This window comes from Globicephala melas, chromosome 13 (genome assembly GCF_963455315.2).
Source record: "Globicephala melas chromosome 13, mGloMel1.2, whole genome shotgun sequence".
NCBI classification, from domain to species: domain Eukaryota; kingdom Metazoa; phylum Chordata; class Mammalia; order Artiodactyla; family Delphinidae; genus Globicephala; species Globicephala melas.
Genome location: NC_083326.1, coordinates 31642711 through 31662395, shown reverse-complemented (window position 1 = coordinate 31662395; position 19685 = coordinate 31642711). Strand labels below are relative to the sequence as shown.

Here is a 19685-nt window from a genome sequence, read left to right as displayed (position 1 = left end):
CCGTGGAAATCTCTGCCCCTTTCCTAGACATACCTTCCTCTGGCCCTTAAAATTCCTTTACTCCTCTCCCCTTAGGAAGAAGGTGCTTTTAGAGCACTAGCTCTCCCTTCTCCATTCCTTGATCAAAGAATAATTTCTGCTCTGCTATACTGAATCCAATTTTGTTTAATTGGCGTGTGCGACTCTGGGCAAAGGACCCACTGAGGAGTCACCGATCCACTGGGGATTTGTAACAATTAAAGCAACAACCTCCAAATATCAGTGGCTTCACACAGTAGAAGATTTGTGTTGCTCACCATACAGTTTGATGAAGAAAAGACAGTTCGCCTAGTGGCAGCTCAGGGATTTGGGCTCTTTCGATCCTGAAGTTCTGTCATTTCAGATTGATTCCATTTGCATTAGTGAAAGCGAGAGAAATATATATTTTTTAACTATTTTAAACTCTAAACCTTTTTTTTTAAAAAAATAGCAGTTATTGTTATCCTGACTAATACAGAAGTAGGATGCTACCATAACAAACAGAACACGTGGCAAAGGCTAGTGGTCAGTCAACAAGCAGGAAGAAACCTGATATTAAAGATTGAAAAGATGCCTATATATGTTATGCAGTGAAAAAAGTTTGGAAAAATATTTTTCTGTAATAACTTGGGAAACATGCTATATGCCCCAAGTGAACTGGCAGCTCTAGGTAGAGTAGTCAGGTAGAATTTTAGTTGTGTGTATTTGTTTTTAGTGGCTGTCTTGGGCAAGTGGAGCAATTCAGACAAGACCTCAGGAAACAACTGGCTTTTAAGGATCTTTGCTAAAATTAAGGAAAAGGTAATATTGTAACTAGAAGAATGTGTGAGGTCAACAGAGATTTTAAGACATGAGAAGATAAGAAGAAATGATTGCAGGGAATCCTGTCTTGCACAATATTCTAAACTTTAACTCCACCTTCTAATCCTCAAATAATTTTTATACTTTATCCTAAATTTTCATGCAGGGGATGTCTTCTGCTTCAGTGTTCCCCAGGACTGAACAGAGATTGAACACACAGTAAGAGGGTAATAAATATTTTATTGGTGTTTAACCACTATAGACATTGAGACTGCTTAATTGGAAAATGAAATTATGAGGAAAATATATCATATTAGATTTCAGAAATAGGAATTTAGGATAGAAATTAGAAAACAAAAATATCCTACTTCCCAGAATTTTGATGTATTTTACCAGAAAAGTTTGAGAACATTATTCTGTAGTTATTTTTAATATTTATTTCCAGGCCTCTAACAATCCCTTCAGTTGTAAATATGTACTGTGCAGAATATAAAACTGCACAGTTATATTATGTCATAAAATACTTAGATATTCCTATCATTGTAATTTTATGTTACTTTTTCATTTTTGTTTCATCTATTAATAATATTTGTCTTAATAAAATAATAAGAGCACCTTCACTTTTATCATTGTTTAACTTTCACATTTGTTGTCAAATCCTGACACAGTCTGGGAAGATAGGCTAGGAAGACACATTTATGTCTACTTAGTGACAGATCTGGGATTAGAATTCAGCTTCTCTATTTCCAGTCCAGGGATCTTTCACTATATAAATTCAATCAATGCTTTTGTGACATTTCTATCCCAAGTATTTAGCTCATACAATCTAGTTAGCTTTTCTGTCTGCCTTCTTTCCCTGGTTCTTTTGATATGTTTAAAATAAAGAATAATTACTCTCATCTAAATAGAAATAACTGTTTAACACATCCATCAAACATTTATTTCATAGATCGCTTAGAGACAGTGAGGATTTGAGGAATACCTCCATCGGAGAAGCTCATTCAAATTGCCTGAAGCTTTTTTCGCTGTACAGGGCTGGCACTTAAAGTCTTGATTCTGTGTCCAATCTTAGGGTACTCCGGGAACCACAATGCACTTGCTGAATCTTAGAAGCACCACAGCTCTTAGCAATAATTTCTTTCAGTCAGTAGGTGGGGACTGTAGGGTCGGGGTATTCTCTTTGCCCCTGAAATCACCCAATGTCAATCGTTGTATGTAACTGCCTACATGCAAAACTGGGCACAGGAAAAAGGCAATCTAGGTGAAAGTACTGGATTGATTTTCAGGGAGACAAATAATTTCAAACAATAGCAAATTTTAATTTTCAGAGGTTGTATCAAGAATTGTATTTATTTTTTTAAAGTGCATGCTACTAGTGAAGTTATAGTAACTTATTTTTAGTAATGTCAAACTGCATTTGAATTGTCTCTTTTTTGGTCAAATTGCAGATAATGACTTGTTCTTTGCATGAAAATAGAATAAAATAAGCCTTCAGAGACAGACGGAACATGGTCTCATAAGGAATTCAAATGGGTGGTACTGAGCTGTTGAGTTTGTACCCAATTCTGTACTCCAAATGGTACATTCTTAGTGATCAGATATTTTCAAAAATTACTTTTAAATTACGGAAAAAAAGATAATTAGTTGTCAGCTGGAGATATTTTAGTTTTCCAGATAAATTTTGAACCAGATCTTAGACCCAACTTCTGAATATTTTGACACAGTGCTTATACTGGAGAGTAAATCTCTCCCAGAGAATATTATATATTAAGTCTCCAGGTAAGGAGTGCCCCTTAGGATATAGCACATGGTTTCAATTAAAGAGAACTGGACTGATTAGAGATGAGTGTTTTACAATTAGGTTTACCTGATATTTTTGGATACAAATTATTTAACTTCTTCATGTCAGTTTTCTCACCTATAAAATGGGAAAATAATGTCTGTGCCTTTTGCAGGATTTCTAAGGTGTCAAAAGTACATTTTCATTGAAATAAATATTTGGAAAATATCTCATTTAACAATGCAGTGTTTATCATTTTTATGTCCTATATATTATCATAATCCACTAGCTGTTGTGGACCTGGGGTACTTTGAAATGTGGTACACTTGTTTTTTTTTCAGTTTCTATTTTCAAAATTGGCTCAGAGCTTGGATATATTTGAGTTAAACAGCTCTTCCTTATGGCCCCAATTATATGGCTCTTGAGGATATAGAAAAGAGTGTGAAAGAGGATGGTGGGAAAACATAACAATAAAGATTCAAACTTCTTAGAGTTTTCATGGCTTGAAGTATTATCTCTAAAAAGAAAAATAAGGGGGAAAAAGAGAAAAGAAAAGAAAAAGACCAGAGTCATTTCCCTTATCTGTTTTAAGATTATTATTTTTATTATTGTTTTTTGGCGGTACACGGGCCTCTCACTGTTGTGCTCTCTCCCTCTGCGGAGCATAGGCTCCGGACGCACAGGCTCAGCAATCATGGCTCACGGGCTCAGCCGCTCCGCGGCATGTGGGATCTTCCCGGACTGGGGCATGAACCCGTGTCCCCTGAATCGGCAGGCGGACTCTCAACCACTGCACCACCAGGGAAGCCCTACCTGCATATATATATATATATATATATATATATATATATATATATATATATATATATATATATAACTTTCATTAAGTGCCACTAAGAAACTATATTAGATTAAACTTTATTAACCTCTCTTGAGCTCTGACTGAGTTTACATATGCAGGGTAAACACGGCAGGTATCTGCCTTTAAAAGAAATGTTTTCTTTCATTGATCTCCCTGTTTCAGATTCTGTTTTTCATTTATGTCACCTGTTAATGTGTACCGAGTCACAGAAATGATAGTTGAGGGAACACACACTGTTTGGGTGCAAGCACAGGGAAGCAAACCTAGCAAGTAGCATTTGGTTTCTTAGATGATGGTGCCAACTTCCTGACACTGATGAAGACAACGAAATATTCATTAATTCCTTAAAGTATTTTAGAAAAAGCGTTTGCTGGAATGGAACATTAATGAGCCAATCTCATTTGATTTCATGTCAAAAGGGAATGTTAAATAATTAAGGTGTGAAAGCCAGAGTTTATGCAGGTGGATGTGGAAAGTAGCAGTCCTTCAGCATTAGAAATGTTCCCCTGCCATATTGAAATGAACACCCATCTGGGCCAAGTTCTCTTACATTATTTGAAGTATTCTCTTTAAAAATCTCAAGGTACAAAATGCATTAAATTGTTTTGACAGAAAACTGCTTAGGAGCATTGAGCTACTTCAAACATATTTGAAAATCATTCAGTTAGCTTTTAATGATTGTGAATAGCACTGTGAGGCAGTGAGGAGGAAAACAAAATAATCATACCTCAAGATTCTTTCTTTCTAGTACCCTTAGACTAATTGAAAAACTGTGGGAAAAAATTACTCTGTGGTCAGTTGTTAAATTGTGTAGAGATTTAAATGCTTAAGGGAGAGATACAGTGAGCACTGTTGAGCCAAGGAAGTTTTCACGGATAATGGGGTATTTATCTTGGGCCTTGTAGAAGATAATAGAATTGCATGAGCAGAAGAGTAAAAAGGTTCATCTCTAAAAAGGAAGGAATAAGCAAAAGAACAAAAGTGTAGAGAAGTAATGCACAAATATAGAGTACAAATATTATGTGATGCCATATCATCAGTAGACAATATAGAAAATAAAATTCATATTTTACATCACACATGAAAATGAAATGAACCTAGGTCCTAAAGGAAACATTGAATTATTTCAGCTAGGTATTGTCTCACCACAATATTCAGACTCTCTGAAAGGCAAGATGGATTCCCAGGAGACAATGACACAGTCTTTCAGCAAAGTAGACAAATTGAAACCTAAGGAGTTTTTATGTGTGTGGATCTTTCATATCAGACTATGAAAACAGACATTCTCATAGTTTTATACTGAACATGTAAAGTCTTGTGATACTTTCATAAGAGAAAATACTCTTGCTGCTTCACTTGATCACCTATATATTATCCACAGAATTGTTAGCCTGTGACTTTCTTTACAAGGCTGGCCTTTGCAGATATTTAATAACTATATTTGTTTGTTTATATTTCTGCTTTCACTTAAACAACTAAACACCCACTGCTCAGAACACAGGGATTTTTTTTTTAAGTTAGTGTTTTGTTTTTTTTAAACATCTTTATTGTAGTATAATTGCTTTACAATAGTGTGTTAGGTTCTGCTGTATAACAAAGTTAATCAGCTATACATATATATGTATCTCCTCCCTCTTGGGTCTCCCTCTAACCCTCCCTATCCCACTCCTTTAGGTGGACACAAAACACTGAGCTGATCTCCCTAAGCTATGCAGGTGATTCCCACTAGCTATCTATTTTACATTTGGTAGTGTATATATGCCCATACCAATCACTCACTTCATTCCAACTTGCCCTTTCCCCTCCCCATGTCCTCAACTCCATTCTCTACATCTGCATCTGTATTCCTGTTCTGCCCTCAAGTTCTTCAGAACCATTTATTAATTTTTTTAGATTCATATATATGTGTTAGCATATGGTATTTGTTTTTCTCTTTCTGACTTATTTCTCTGTATATGACAGACTCTAAGCCCATCCACCTCACTACAAATAACTCAATTTTGTTTATTTTTATGGCTGAGTAATATTCCATTGCATATATGTGCTACATCTTCTTTATCCATTCCTCTGTCAATGGCACTTAGGTTGCTTCCATATCCTGGCTATTGTAAATAGAGCTGCAATGAACAGTGTGGAACATGATGCTTTTTGAATTATGGTTTCTCAGGTTATATGCCCAGTAATGGGATTGCTGGGTCACATGGTAGTTCTATTTTTAGTTTTTTAAGGAACCTCCATACTGTTCTCCATAGTGTTGTATCAAATTACATTCCCACCAACAGTGCAAGAGGGATCATTTTTCTCCACACCCTCTCCAGCATTTATTGTTTGTAGATTTTTTGATGATGGCCATTCTGACCGGCATGAGGTGATAACTCCTTGCAGTTTTGATTTGCATTTCTCTAATGATTAGTGACGTTGAGCATCCTTTCATGTGTTTGTTGTCAATCTGTATATCTTCTTTGGAGAAATGTCTATTCGGTCTTCTGCCCATTTTTAGATTGGGTTGTTTATTTTTTGGATATTGAGCTGCATGAGCTACTTGTATATTTTGGAGATTAATCCTTTGTCAGTTGCTTCAATTGCAAAAATTTTCTCCCATTCTGAGGGTTGTCTTTTTGCCTTGTTTATGGTCTCCTTTGTTGTGCCAAAGCTTTTAAGTTTCATTAGGTCCCATTTGTTTATTTTTTCTTTTTATTTCCATTTCTCTAGGAGGTGGATCAAAAAGGATCTTGCTGTCATTTATGTCATAGAGTGTTCTGCCCATGTTTTACTCTAAGAGTTTGATAGTTTCTGGCCTTACATTTAGGTCTTTAATCCATTTTGAGTTTATTTTTGTGTATGGTGTTAGGGAGTGTTCTAGTCTCATTCTTTTACATGAAACTGTCCAGTTTTCCCAGCACCAATTATTAAAGAGGCTGTCTTTTCTCCATTGTGTATTCTTTCCTCCTTAATCAAAAATAAGATGACCACATGTGAGTGAGATTATCTCTGGGCTTTCTATCCTATTGCATTGGTCTACATTTCTGTTTTTGTGCCAGTACCATACTGTCTTGATTACTGTAGCTTTGTAGTATAGTCTGAAGTCAGGGAACCTGATTCCTCTAACTCTGCTTTTATTTCTCAACATTGCTTTGGCTATTTGGGGTCTTTTGTGCTTCCATACAAACTGTAAAATGTTTGCTCTAGTTCGGTGAAAAATGCATTGGTAGTTTGATAGGGATTACATTGAATTTATAGATTGCTTTGGGTAGTATTATCATTTTCACAATGTTTATTCTTCCAATCCAAGAACATGGCATATTTCTCCATCTGTTTGTATCATCTTTAATTTCTTTCATCAGTGTCTTATAGTTTTCTGCATACAGATCTTTTTTCTCCTTAGGTCGGTATATTACTAGGTATTTTCTTCTTCTTGTTGCAATGGTAAATAGGAGTGTTTCTTTAGTTTCTCTTTCAGATTTTTCATCATTAGTGTCTAGGAATGCAAGAGATTTCTGTGCATTAATTTTGTATCCTGTTACTTTACCAAATTCATTGCTATGCTCTAGTAGTTTTCTGGTAGTGTCTTTAGGATTCTCTGTGTATAGTATCATGTCATCTGCAAACAGTGACAGCTTTACTTCTTCTTTTCTGATTTGGATTCCTTTTATTTATTTTTCTTCTCTGATTGCTGTGGCTAAAACTTCCAAAACTACATTGAATAATAGGGGTGAGACTGGGCATCCTTGTCTCATTCCTGATTTTAGAGGAAATGGTTTCAATGTTTCACCATTGAGAATGATGTTGGCTGTGGGTTTGTCATACATGCCCTTTATTATGTTGAGGTAAATTCCCTTTGTACCTACTTTCTGAAGGATTTTATCATAAATGGGTGCTGAATTTTGTCAAAAGGTTTTTCTGCATCTATTGAGATGATCAGATGGTTTTTCTCCTACAATTTGTAAATATGGTTTATCACATTGATTGATTTGCATATTTAAAAGTATCTGTGTATTCCTGGGATAAAACCCACTTGATCATGGTGTATGATACTTCTAATGTTCTGTTGGATTCTGTATGCTAGTATTTTGTTGAGTATTTTTGCATCTATGTATATCAGTGATATTGGTCTATAATTTTCTTTTCTTGTGACATGTGTCTGGTCTTCATATCAGGGTGATGTTGGCCTCATAGAATGAGTTTCGGAGTGTTCCTCCCTCTACTATATTTTAGAAGAGTTTGAGAAAGATAGGTGTTACCTCTTCTCTAAATGTTTGATAGAATTAGCCTGTGAAGCTATCTGGTCCTGGTTTTTTTTGTTGGAAGATTTTAATCACAGTCTCAATTCCAGTGCTTTTTATGGGTCTTTTTATATTTTTTATTTCTTCCTGGTTCAGTCTCGGAAAGTTGTGCTTTTCTAAAATTTGTCCATTTCTTCCATGTTGTCCATTTTATTGGTATATAGGTGCTGGTAGTAATCTCTCATGATCCTTTGTATTTCTGCAGTGTCAGTTGTTACTTCTCCTTTTTCATCTTTATTTCTGTTGATTTGAGTCTTACTAATGGTTTATCAACTTTATTTACCTTCTCAAATAGCCAGCTTTTAGTTTTATTTATCTTTGCTATTGTGTCCTTCATTTGTTTTCCAATTATATCTAATCTGATCTTTATGATTTCTTTTCTTCCTCTAATTTTGTGGTCTTTTTATTCCTCTTTCTCTAATTGTTTTAGGTTTAAGGTTAGGTTGTTTATTTGAGATGTTTGTTGTTTCTTCAGGTAGGCTTGTATAGCTATAAACTTCCTTCTTAGAACTGCTTTTGCTGCATCCAATAGGATTTGGGTGGTCGTGTTTTCATTGTCATTTGTTTCTAGGTATTTTTTTTATTCCCTCTTTGATTTCTTTGGTTATCTTTTGAATATTTAGTAGTGCATAGTTTAGCCACCACTTGTTTATATTTTTTTTACAGGTTTTTTTCCCTGTAACTAATATCTAGTCTCCTAGCGTTGTGGTTGGAAAAGATACTTGATATGATTTCAATTTTCTTAAATTTACCAAGTCTTGATTTGTGACCCAAGGTATGATCTACCCTGGAGAATATTCCATGAGCACTTGAGAGGAAAGTGTAATCTGTTGTTTTTGCATTGAATGTCCTATAAATATCAATTAAGTTCATCTTCTTTAATGTATCATTTAAAGCTTCACTTTCCTTATTTATTTTCATTTTGGATGATCTGTCCATTGGTGAAAGTGGGGTGTTAACGTCTCCTACTAATTGTATTACTGTCAATTTCCCGTTTTATGGCTGTTAGCATTTGCCTATGTATTGAGGTGCTCCTATGTTGGGTGCATAAATATTTATAATTATTATATCTTCTTCTTGGATTGATCCCTTGATCATTGTGTAGTGTCCTTCTTTATCTCTTGTAATAGTCTTTATTTTAATGTCTATTTTATCTGATAGGTGTATTGCTATTCCAGCTTTCTTTTGACTTCCATTTACATGGAATAGCTTTTTCCATCCCTCACTTTCAGTCTGTATGTATCTCGAAGTCTGAGGTTGGTCTCTTGAAGCAGTATATATATATGGGATTTTTTTTTTATCCATTCAGTCATTCCATGTATTTTGGTTGGAGCATTTAATCCATTTACATTTTAGGTAATTACTGATGTATGTTCCTATTACCATTCTCTTAATTGTTTTCAGTTTGTTATTGTAGATCATTTCCTTCTCTTGTGTTTCCCACCTAGAGAAGTTCCTTTAGCACTTGCTATAAAGCTGGTTTGGTGGTACTGAATTATCTTAACTTTTGCTTCTTTGTAAAGGTTTTAATTTCTCTGTCAAATCTGAATGAGATCCTTGCTGGGTAGAGTAATCTTGGTTTTACATTTTTCTCTTTCATCACTTTAAATATGTCCTGCCACTCCTTTCTGGTTTGCAGAGTTTCTGCTGAAAGATCAGCTGTTAACATTATTGGGATTCCCTTGTATGTTATTTGTTGTTTTTCCCTTGTTCCTTTTAATATTTTTTCTTTGTATTTAATTTTAATAGTTTGATTAATATGTGTCTTGGCATGTTTCTCCTTGGATTTATCATGTACAGGACTCTCTGCACTTCCTGGAATTAATTGACTATATCTTTTCCCATGTTAGGGACTTTTTTCAACTATAATCTCTTCAAATATTTTCTCAGTCCCCTTCTTTTACTCTTCTTCTTCTGAGACCCCTATAATTTGAATGTTGATGTGTTTAATGTTGTCCCAGATGTCTCTGAGACTGTCCTCCATTCTTTTCATTCTTTTTTCTTTATTCTGCTCTGTGGTAGTTTTTTCCACTCTTTTATCTTCCAGGTCACTTATCTGTTCTTCTACATCAGTTATTCTGCTATTGATTCCTTCTAGATAATTTTTAATTTCATTTATTGTGTTGTTCATCATTTTTGTTAGTTCTTTAGTTCTTCTAGGTCCTTGTTAAATGTTTCTTTTATTTTCTTCATTCTCTTTCCAAGATTTTGGATCATCTTTACTATCATTACTCTGAATTATTTTTCAGGTAGACTGCCTATTTCCTCTTCATTTGTTTGGTCTGATGGGTTTTTACCTTGATTCTTCATCTTCTGTGTACTTCTCTGTCTTCTCATTTTGCTTAACTTACTGTGTTTGGGGTCTCCTTTTCACAGGCTGCAGGTTCATAGTTCCCATTGTTTTTGGTGTGTGTCCCCAGTGGGTAAGGTTGGTACAGTTGGCTGTTTAGGCTTCCTTATGGTGGGGACTGGTGCCTCTTTTCTAGTGAATGAGGCTGGATCTTGTGTTTCTGGTCGTCCGGACCACATCTGTTTGTGTGTCTTAGGGTGTTTCTGAACTTAGTATGATTTTAGGCAGCCTCTCTTCTAACAGGTGGGGTTGTTTTCCTGTCTTGCTAGTTGCTTGGCAAGGGGGGTCAATCACGGTAGCTTGCTGGTTATTGAGTGCAGCTCTGTTTTAGCATTGAGATGGAGATCTCTGGGAGAGCTCTCACCATTTAATATTACATGGGGCCAGGAGCTCTCTGGTGGACCAACGCCCTGAACTCAGCTCTCCCATATCAGAGGCTCAGACCTGACACCTGGCTGATGCACCAAGCCCCTATCATCCACACAGCTCAGAAGAAAAGGGAGAAGAAAAAAGAAAGGAGAAAGAAAAAATAAAATAAAATAAAATATTTAAAATGAATAATAAAAAATATTGTAAAAAATAAAAAGTAATAAAAAAAAGTAAAAGAGAGCAACCAAACTAAAAAACAAATCCACGAATGGTAACAAGCACTAAAAACTATATTAAACAACCCCCCCACAAAAATAAACCCAAAACTAAATGGACAGTGAGAACCCTAGCACAAATGATGAAAGCAAAGCTATACAGACCAAATCACAGAAAGGAGCATACATACACACTCAAAAAAAGAGAAAAAGGAAAAAAAAATATATATATATATATACAAAATATATATATATACATATATATATGTATAAAAAGGTGGAGAACAACCTAATAAATAACTAAATCTACCAATGATAATGAATTCTAAATACTAAACTAAGAGAAACATAACACCAGAAACAAATTAGATTCAGAAAGCAAACCCCAAGTCTACAGTTTCTCTCATAGTCCACTGCCTCAGTTTTGGGATGATTCATTGTCTATTCAGGTATTTCACAAATGCAGGGTACATCAAGTTGACTGTGGAAATTTAATCTCCTGTTCCTGAGGCTGCTGGGAGAAATTTCACTTTCTCTTCTTTGTTCACACAGGTCCTGGGTTTCTGCTTTGGATTTGGCCCTGCCTCTGCATGTAGGTCGCCTGAGGATGTCTGTTCCCCACCCATAAGAATGAGGTTAAAGGAACAGCTGATTTGGGGATGCTGGCTCATTCAGGCCAAGGGGAGGGAGGGGTACAGAATGCGAGGTGAGCCTGCGGCGGCAGAGGCTGCCATGATGTTGCAATAGCCTGAGGCATGCCGTGTGTTCTCCTGGGGAAGTTGTCCCTGGATCACGGGACCCTGGCAGGCTGCACAGGCTCCTGGGAAGGGAGGTGTGGATAATGACTTGTGCTTGCATGCAGGCTTCTTGGTGGTTGCAGCAGCAACTTTAGCATTTCGTGTCAGGCTCTGTTGTCCTTGCTGATAGCCACAGCTCATACCCGTCTCTGGAACTTGTTTAGGTGGTGTTCTGAATCCCCTCTCTTTGGGCACCCCAAAACAATTGTCTCTTGAATTTTAGGCAGTTCCAAACTTTTTCCCTGACTCCCTCTCAGCTAGCTGTGGTGCACTAGCCCCTTTCAGGCTGTGTTCATGCAGCCATCTCCAGCCTTTTGTTTGGCATCTGACCTCTGAAGCTGGAGCCTCAGCTCCCAGCCCCCATCTGCCCCAGCAGGTGAGCAGATTAGCTTCTCAGGCTGGCAAATGCTGGTCAGCACTGATCCTCTGTGCAGGAATCTCTCCACTTTGACCTCTGCACCCCTGTCACTGCACTCTCCTTCATGGCTCCGAAGTTCCCCCCAAGCCCAGCCCCCATCTCTGCCAGTGAAGGGGCTTCCTAGTCTGTGGAAACTTTTCTTCCTTCACAGCTCCCTCTCAGAGGTGCAGGTCCCATCCCTATTTTTTTGTCTCTGTTTTTTCTTTTTTCTTTTGCCCTATCCATGTAAGTGGGGAGTTTCTTGCCTTTTGGGAAGTCTGAGGTCTTCTGCTAGCTTTCAGTAGGTGTTCTGTAGGAGTTGTTCCACACATAGATGTGTTTTTGATGTATTTGTGGGGAGGAAGGTGATCTCCACATCTTGTTCCTCTGCTATCTTGAAGGTCTCTCCTCAGAACACAGGATTTTTAAAACCCATCTCTCAATGGACTTGAGGACCCAGGGAGGGGGAAAGGTAAGTTGGGACAAAGTGAGACAATAACATCGACATATATACACTACCAAATATAAAATAGATAGCTAGTGGGAATCAGCTGCATAGCACAGTGTGATCAGCTCAGTGTTTTGTGACCACCTAGAGGGATGGGATAAGGAGGGTAGGAGGGAAGCTCAAGATGGAGAGGATATGGTGGTATGCGTATACATATAGCTGATTAACTTTGTTATACAGCAGAAGTAACACAACATTGTAAAGCAATTTTACTCCAATAAAGATGTTAAAAAAACACACACTCTCTCTCTTCTTTTCTTTAGCTTACAATCTAGGTTAGAGAAATATATAAACAATAATGTTTATTAAAAGTCACCCATAATTTTACCAAAGAAATCACAGATAATAGTTTGGTGAATTTCCATTTAGCTTTTTAATCCTGTGTGGTGTACTTTATTTACGTATTTATTTATCTACTATGATTGTGATCCTGCCAAACATATCATTGGTATCTTAATTTTTTGCTTTTGTTTTATGTTAAAAATGTTTCCTATGCCATTTTCAAAATATACTTAATCTCCTCATAACATACGATAATTTATTGAAATATTCATTTTTGTTGAATATTTACATTTTTATAATGTTTCATTGTTGTAATTAACACTTTGATGAACATCACTCAACATCAATCTATAATTCAATGTTTATTTTCTCAGAGTAAATTCTCAGATGTGAAATGTCTGAATTGAAATGTATCAACATTTTTAGTGATTTGGGCACATACTGCCAAACTATTCTCCTAAAAATACCAACTTATAATCTAACTTATAATAGTTGAGAAGACCCAACTATTTCATAAAAGATTCCTTGTCAACTTTGATATTATCTTGGATATAAAAAGATCTTTGCCAATTTGATAGGTGAAGATATGTCATTGTTTTTACTTTCATTATTTATTACATTGAACATTTTCTCTTTTATTTAATGGATGTTTTTTGTCGATGTGTGTGTGTGTGTGTGTGTGTGTGTGCATGTGTGTGTATGAGAGATAGTCATTTCATCATGACTTTTGCTCACTTTTCTATTTCTGTGAATAGCCTTTAATAATTACTTACAACAGTTATTATTTTTGAGGTCCCAGGAAAACTTCTAATCATAATAAATTCGATCTGGATATTAATGAAGCATTATAGCTAGGATTTATTTATACCCAAATCCAGCAATACAGGAAGAAAATTAGAATTGCATTATTTTTTTTCTTTTTACTGCATTATAAAATAGGTTCAAGTTATTAGACATAAACTTTAAAGGCTGATTACTTTCTTCTAATAACTGGTTTGAGTTTTAAACCCAAAGTCCATTTATTGGTCCACATTGCTTTATAACATACAACCTCCTATCTGTTTGGAGCTATTGAAATTCAGACATAGACTTCCAGAAGAAAATATCTGGTTTCTGTTTTCTGTTTTTTTGTTTTGTTTTGTTTTGTTTTTGTTTTGTTTTTTTTAAGGCAGCAAATAGTACCTTTCATTATATTATAAAGAGATAATCTTTAAATGTATGGAAGTATTTAATAAACATAATTACAACTTGCGAGTCTTTAGCTTGCTCATTCATCTCTCTGCTACCCACAAGAATGGGGTAAGCACATCATTCCCCATGGGTATAATTTCACTCCTCCATTACATTCTTCCTCTTCCCCTACAGTCATCTATGAGGTAGAGTCCCTTTTATTGCTAATCCTTCAGTATAAAAAATCTTATTTTCATCGTTTTTTTCTACATCATTCATGGCTTTAAAAAAATATTTTTCCTCAAACAGGAGAAGGAAGTTTACTGGCTTCATGATATCTTGCATATTTTTTTAATAGTAGCTCTAATTTGCAGAGCTAAGAGGTACTCTTACTATTCTGGAATGAATATTAATTTTAGAATAGTAATTATTCATTACAATGCAGCAAAGAAAATATGTTTTCATGTTAAAGGAGTTTATATCTAGCCTCATAAATAAGATGCTTCATACACCTAATCGAATAGCATGTTGTTATCTAAATACCTTATTATAAGAAAGTTACCAGTTGTCAGGGAAATAATGTCTGAGGCCCTTGAAAGCAAGACCATTTGGCATACTGTAAATGAGTGCGAGAACTCACTCACACTGTAGAGGAGAATTCACTCTAAGGAAGATCAATTCTGGAATCCACATAAGGAAGAATATATTAGTGATAGTTACTTTGCTCATGGGTTGCTCAAGTAAGTCTTTATAAGTCAGTTTTGTCAATAAAACAGGACCAAGGCCAGAATTTTTAAACAACCTTCTAATGATGTGCCTGTATTTAATGTAAGGCAGTGGGGGAGAGCTGATCCTGCAGCTGTAGTCAGTACTTCCTGGTCACTGGCAATAAACACATAGGTCTTGTGTCTTTCTAAGCTTAAAGTAAGGATGCTTTTGACCCTGAGATTGTTTTTTTCTATCTCCCTGTCCTTACTTTATTCTCTACCTACTCCCTCTTCATTCCTGGCTTTTATCCAATTCCTCAGTTCTGTACTCAAGGTTCACCCTTGCTTGACTTGTACTTGTATACCCTAATCTTGATCAATTTAGTCAACTTTATCAGTCCTCTATTTCCTATTTACAAACTGGAAATCTGGCTGCTCACACTCAACATCATATTTATTAGTCAAGCCCTTCAGCTTTCCCTTCAAAATGTCTCTAGAATATAATTATTTCACAGTACCTCCATTGTTACCACTTTCCTCTAAAGCCACCATCACTGAATTCCTCATTTGTTACAAATAGTCTCTGAAATGGTCACTCTGTTTCCACCTTGCTCTATATGACAAGCTGAAAGATCCTTACCTTCCTGACCTCATTTTCTATTAACCCCATTTTTCTACTTCCTTCAAAGTGGCCTCTTTAGTAGTCCTCAAACTTGCCAGCAGACTTCTGTATTAGGGTCATTGCAATTGCTGTTTTCGCTACCTGGAAGGTCCTTTCTCAGTAAAAAAAGTAATGATTATTTGTTTCATATTTCTTAGATATTATCAGGGATTTTTTTCTCTGACCTTCTTGTATAAAAATATACCCTATCTATCTCTATCCCCCTTCCCTGCATCATCTTTTATCATAATGCATCTCATCTTTGAACAGAGCATGTATTTATTGTTTATCTCTTCTTCTAGAATGCAGTCTTCATGAGGGCAAGTTATCTTTTTAAAACATTTGTACTACTTAATCTCCCAGTACCTGGCACTGAATGGTCCCATAATAAATGTGTGAATGAAGAAACTAGAATGAATAAATGAATTTATAATCTTTCTACCTCTTACTGTATTGGAAGTAATATATCTAGGCCCCTCGAATACTTAAACATTAAAATAAAATTTTAATCTTACTCTCAGCACAGTTGTCCAGCAAGGAAAATAAATATATAAGACAATTTGCTATGTATAAAGTCACCAAATGACCAATAAGTAAGAGGAGTATTTCTGAGATGATACATTTATTTACTCATATCCCATTTCATCCCACTCATTGAAGCTACTTAGAAAAGATAAGAGAATGAAATTAGTAGTGAAGTAAATGAGACAAATGAAAAATAAGATCAGCAAAGGATGAAATTAATACATATAACAGCAGGCAGAGGTTGCTCATCTAGCTTTAAAAGTAAAGAGACAACACAGATCAGCTCAAGATTTACAGTGTCCATGAAGACAAACTTATTTCAAGAAGTAAACTATTCTTGATGATGAGACATGAGTGATACATCCTCTATTGATCAATTTCCTTGGAAATGTCCCTTTGCTATATCTGCTAACAAGAAGACTTGAATAAAGGGAAGAGATGCCAGGAGAGCTCTCTGGTAAAATAACTGAAAATACCATGTATGTGATTTGCTAGCATTCCATACTTTTCCTTGCCTTTTACATTGTAACTTCTTGCATAGATTCCTGTTTTCCCAGCCAACTATTATGAAAGATAATGGCTATTAAGCTACTAACTATTTTATCATCATTGCCTGGTACATTATGACATTAATAAACATTTAAGAACAAACGAATGAATGAATGAAGGTTAAAGAAGAAGATAAAGACATTTTAGGGTCTGTGATGTGACATGGTGCTTATTGGAACTGGAGTGAGTGACCCAGGACAGTGAGCTCCATATTTGGGTTATTGGTGGGTATATATACAAGTTGAAAACACAATAGGAGTATTGAATAAACCTCAAATGATCAAATGGCTTTCTACTCTGTAATGAAAATCTGGCCAGCTCAAAAGGAGTTCTGGTCCTAAAAGTCAGTATATTGATATGACAGATCTTAAAGTAGGAGTTAAACTTAATAAGCATTGTCCTTAAATTCCAGAACTCTTGGGCATACTAATGTGTTCCAGCTTCTGGGTATTACCTACTCCTAGAAATACTGATAATGGGCTTAGGATGGACTTCTGAACTCTGACTTTTGATCTCTATTTAGCTTGAATTTTGCTCATCATTTATTATTTATTTATTTAGAAACTACTTTTTGCAAGCATTTTCTAGATATTTGAGATAAATTGAAAGAGCCACACTCTGCTCTCACATAGCTCAAGTTCATATGGTAATGGACAAATAAAGCTGAAAATTTAAAACTTTCCTGTAGCTTATGGGATAATTTCTTGGGAAACCCAGTGGACTTTTAGCCAATTGCTACTCTAACAAAGTTGACTATTCAGTTACTACTTCAAGGTGCCAACTCAAACCAGAGCCTTACTTGCCTAAGGGTCAGCCTATGTGTCATGCTCCCCAGTACTGACCCTGAGAACTAGCCTTCCAGTCAAGTATATTACCAGTCCAAGGATCATTTCAGACACTCCAACAACTATCCTACCTGAGATCATTCCCTAAAACCTGACCTTCTTTCTTTTACTGCTGCAGTAGACAGTATGTTTTACTGCAGTTGAAAGACAAGGTGAGTTCAGCAAAACTAAGTTCTGATACTCATCAGAAATAAGACCTTGCAAAATTATTTAACCTCTGATCCACAGTCTGTAATAATATGCCTTCCTCTAAAGGTTTCTGTGAAGGTCAAAGAAGATGCGATTTTATTCTATCACAAAGCCTGGCATAGGAGCTCCTGTTTTCTTTCATAATTCCCATGAACATAAGTAAGGCGAGTACACAATATCTGAAGGAAGAAAGTAGATGCTCAGAAAAACTGTAAAAGAGTTCACTGAATTTATAAATTGGGGTGATTCCACTGGAGAATACCCTTAAGTAAATATTGAAAGCTATGATTTATTAGTAATGTTTGGGACAGAGTGACCTATCCCTTGGGAAATGTAGATGATGATATAGTTTCAAAATCACTCTTGCATATGATCTTGTATTCATTTTACACTTCAAAATACAGTGACTTAAACGCTGTATAGAAATAAATTTACAATAGCTAAGAACCACGATGATTATTAATTGTTTTGAGTTCAAATCTATCAAGATGCTTATTAACCTATCTCTGTACAGCTCCCATAAAAATATTTAGGAATTAAATATAAAATTATTAAAATGTGCTTTTCCAGAAAGGAGAAAAAGATGATTTATCTCATTTTTCTTTGAATTATGCCAGTTTATGTGTGTATTTCTGAATAGCACTGAATTTTGGGGTGCCATTGTACTCTTTAACTGTTGATTTGCATTTGAAATCCTTCAACTAGTGCAATCTAAAGTGGCAATTTAATTATATTTTTACTCGTCAATCTCCCTCACTTGCTCACACTTGACGTTCCTGAGGCTATGAGTCCTTATTAAGGTTATAAAATGCTTCAACCTTCATAAAAGGCATAGTGACTTCCCATGAGGTTCAAAGCATTAATGATGAGATGAAATGCAAAATCATTATCTGAGAGCAGCATCTCTCTTGCCACAGAAGCTATTCAAATCATCCAATTGAAAGGCAAACCTATACAAAAACTAATAAAGAATTCTCCCTGGAGGTTGAAATATTGGACAAATTGCTTTTCGGATGTTAACTGGGTGACAGCCAAATGATGCTGCTCGTTCACTATATTCTACCTCTGTAAGCTGGATAATTGATGATCTTTGGGTTCAGAGGTCAAAAGTTGTTGGTGAGTTTGTAGTGAGAAACTTCACTGTGGAAATGGACCAGTGGTAAGTTTTTATTATTTGCCATTGTCTTGGTACCAAAGGCTTTAATAGGGAAACCATGCTTCATTCAGTGTTGCTGTCAACTTTGCATTCAACTGTTCATGAAAACTTGTAAGTGTGTCAGTGGAAAATTAAATGCTGACAACTTGAGAAAATGTCACTTACATAAAAACCAGTTTATAAAGACAGGGTCTTATCTTCTTCCCTTCTAAAGCAAAGCAGTGTGCAGCAAGGTATGTAATACCCATAGGTGATGGTAGTGACAAATAAGTGCCAATCTGTTTATTTCATCTTAGATTTAAATCCTGTACTAAAAAGAGGCTCAAGTATGTGAGAGCTGAAAAGTCCATCTTTGTCAGTCTTTACCCTATCTTCATATATGTAAACTTACTCATTTTTTTAATAATGGAAGAGAAATTTCTGTATGAATACATCAAAATCCAAATTCTTTTGTGTCAATTAGCATATTTATAATGAGATAGGTGTTCTTGGGCTTCTATTACACAATATGATGATGTGTTATGTACTGTCAGAAAGACAAGGAATGTTAAAGGGATCTAAAAACTTATCTATTTCATGAGTCCACAAAGGCCCACCAAGGTATAAATGTGGAAATATAGGTCGATAATCATTTTCAATGTTTCAAAACACTTGCTGGAAATTATATCTCATGCAAACTAGGCATTAAGGCATGATAAACAAAACGGGTGCTTACTTCAGCAGCACATAGGTAAAAAATTGAAACAATACAGAGAAGATTATCATGACCTCTGAGCAAGGGTGACACAGAAATTCACGAAGCATTCCATATTTTTAAAAGAAAAGATTATTCCATCACACAGACTACTTTTGTACTAGAATTTGCTAACTTGTAATATGGAATTTTCCTTTTGGCTGATAAGCAGGATTTCTTTATAAATTGCCTGGACACTGGTCACTTTTAGGAGATTTAAACTCTAGTAATTATGACAGCTACATTGAAAAATAATTGTTCTGCAATTGTTTATCTTCATTTAGTTTAAAATTCTTAATGTTTGTAAAACTAAATTGTTTTAGGGGGATGAGGCAGAGGGGTGGGCAATTTATTTTGTAAGAGTAAAATAAATGAATATGCATTGAATATTAAAAAACAAACAAGATAAAAAACCCAAAAAGCAGCACTGGACTGAGAATCAGGAGACCTGGCTTCTGGTAATGACTCAGTCAATATCTGTGACAATT

At 35.5% G+C, this 19685-nt stretch overlaps 1 non-coding gene across 1 annotated transcript; it reads left to right on the top strand.

The window, feature by feature from the left end:
- The first annotated feature begins 19171 nt into the window (after window positions 1-19171).
- LOC115845788 (U6 spliceosomal RNA) lies at window positions 19172-19279 on the top strand. Its single transcript, XR_004036649.1, has one exon. It is a non-coding gene; the product is annotated as a U6 spliceosomal RNA (small nuclear RNA).
- The last annotated feature ends 406 nt before the right edge of the window (window positions 19280-19685 follow it).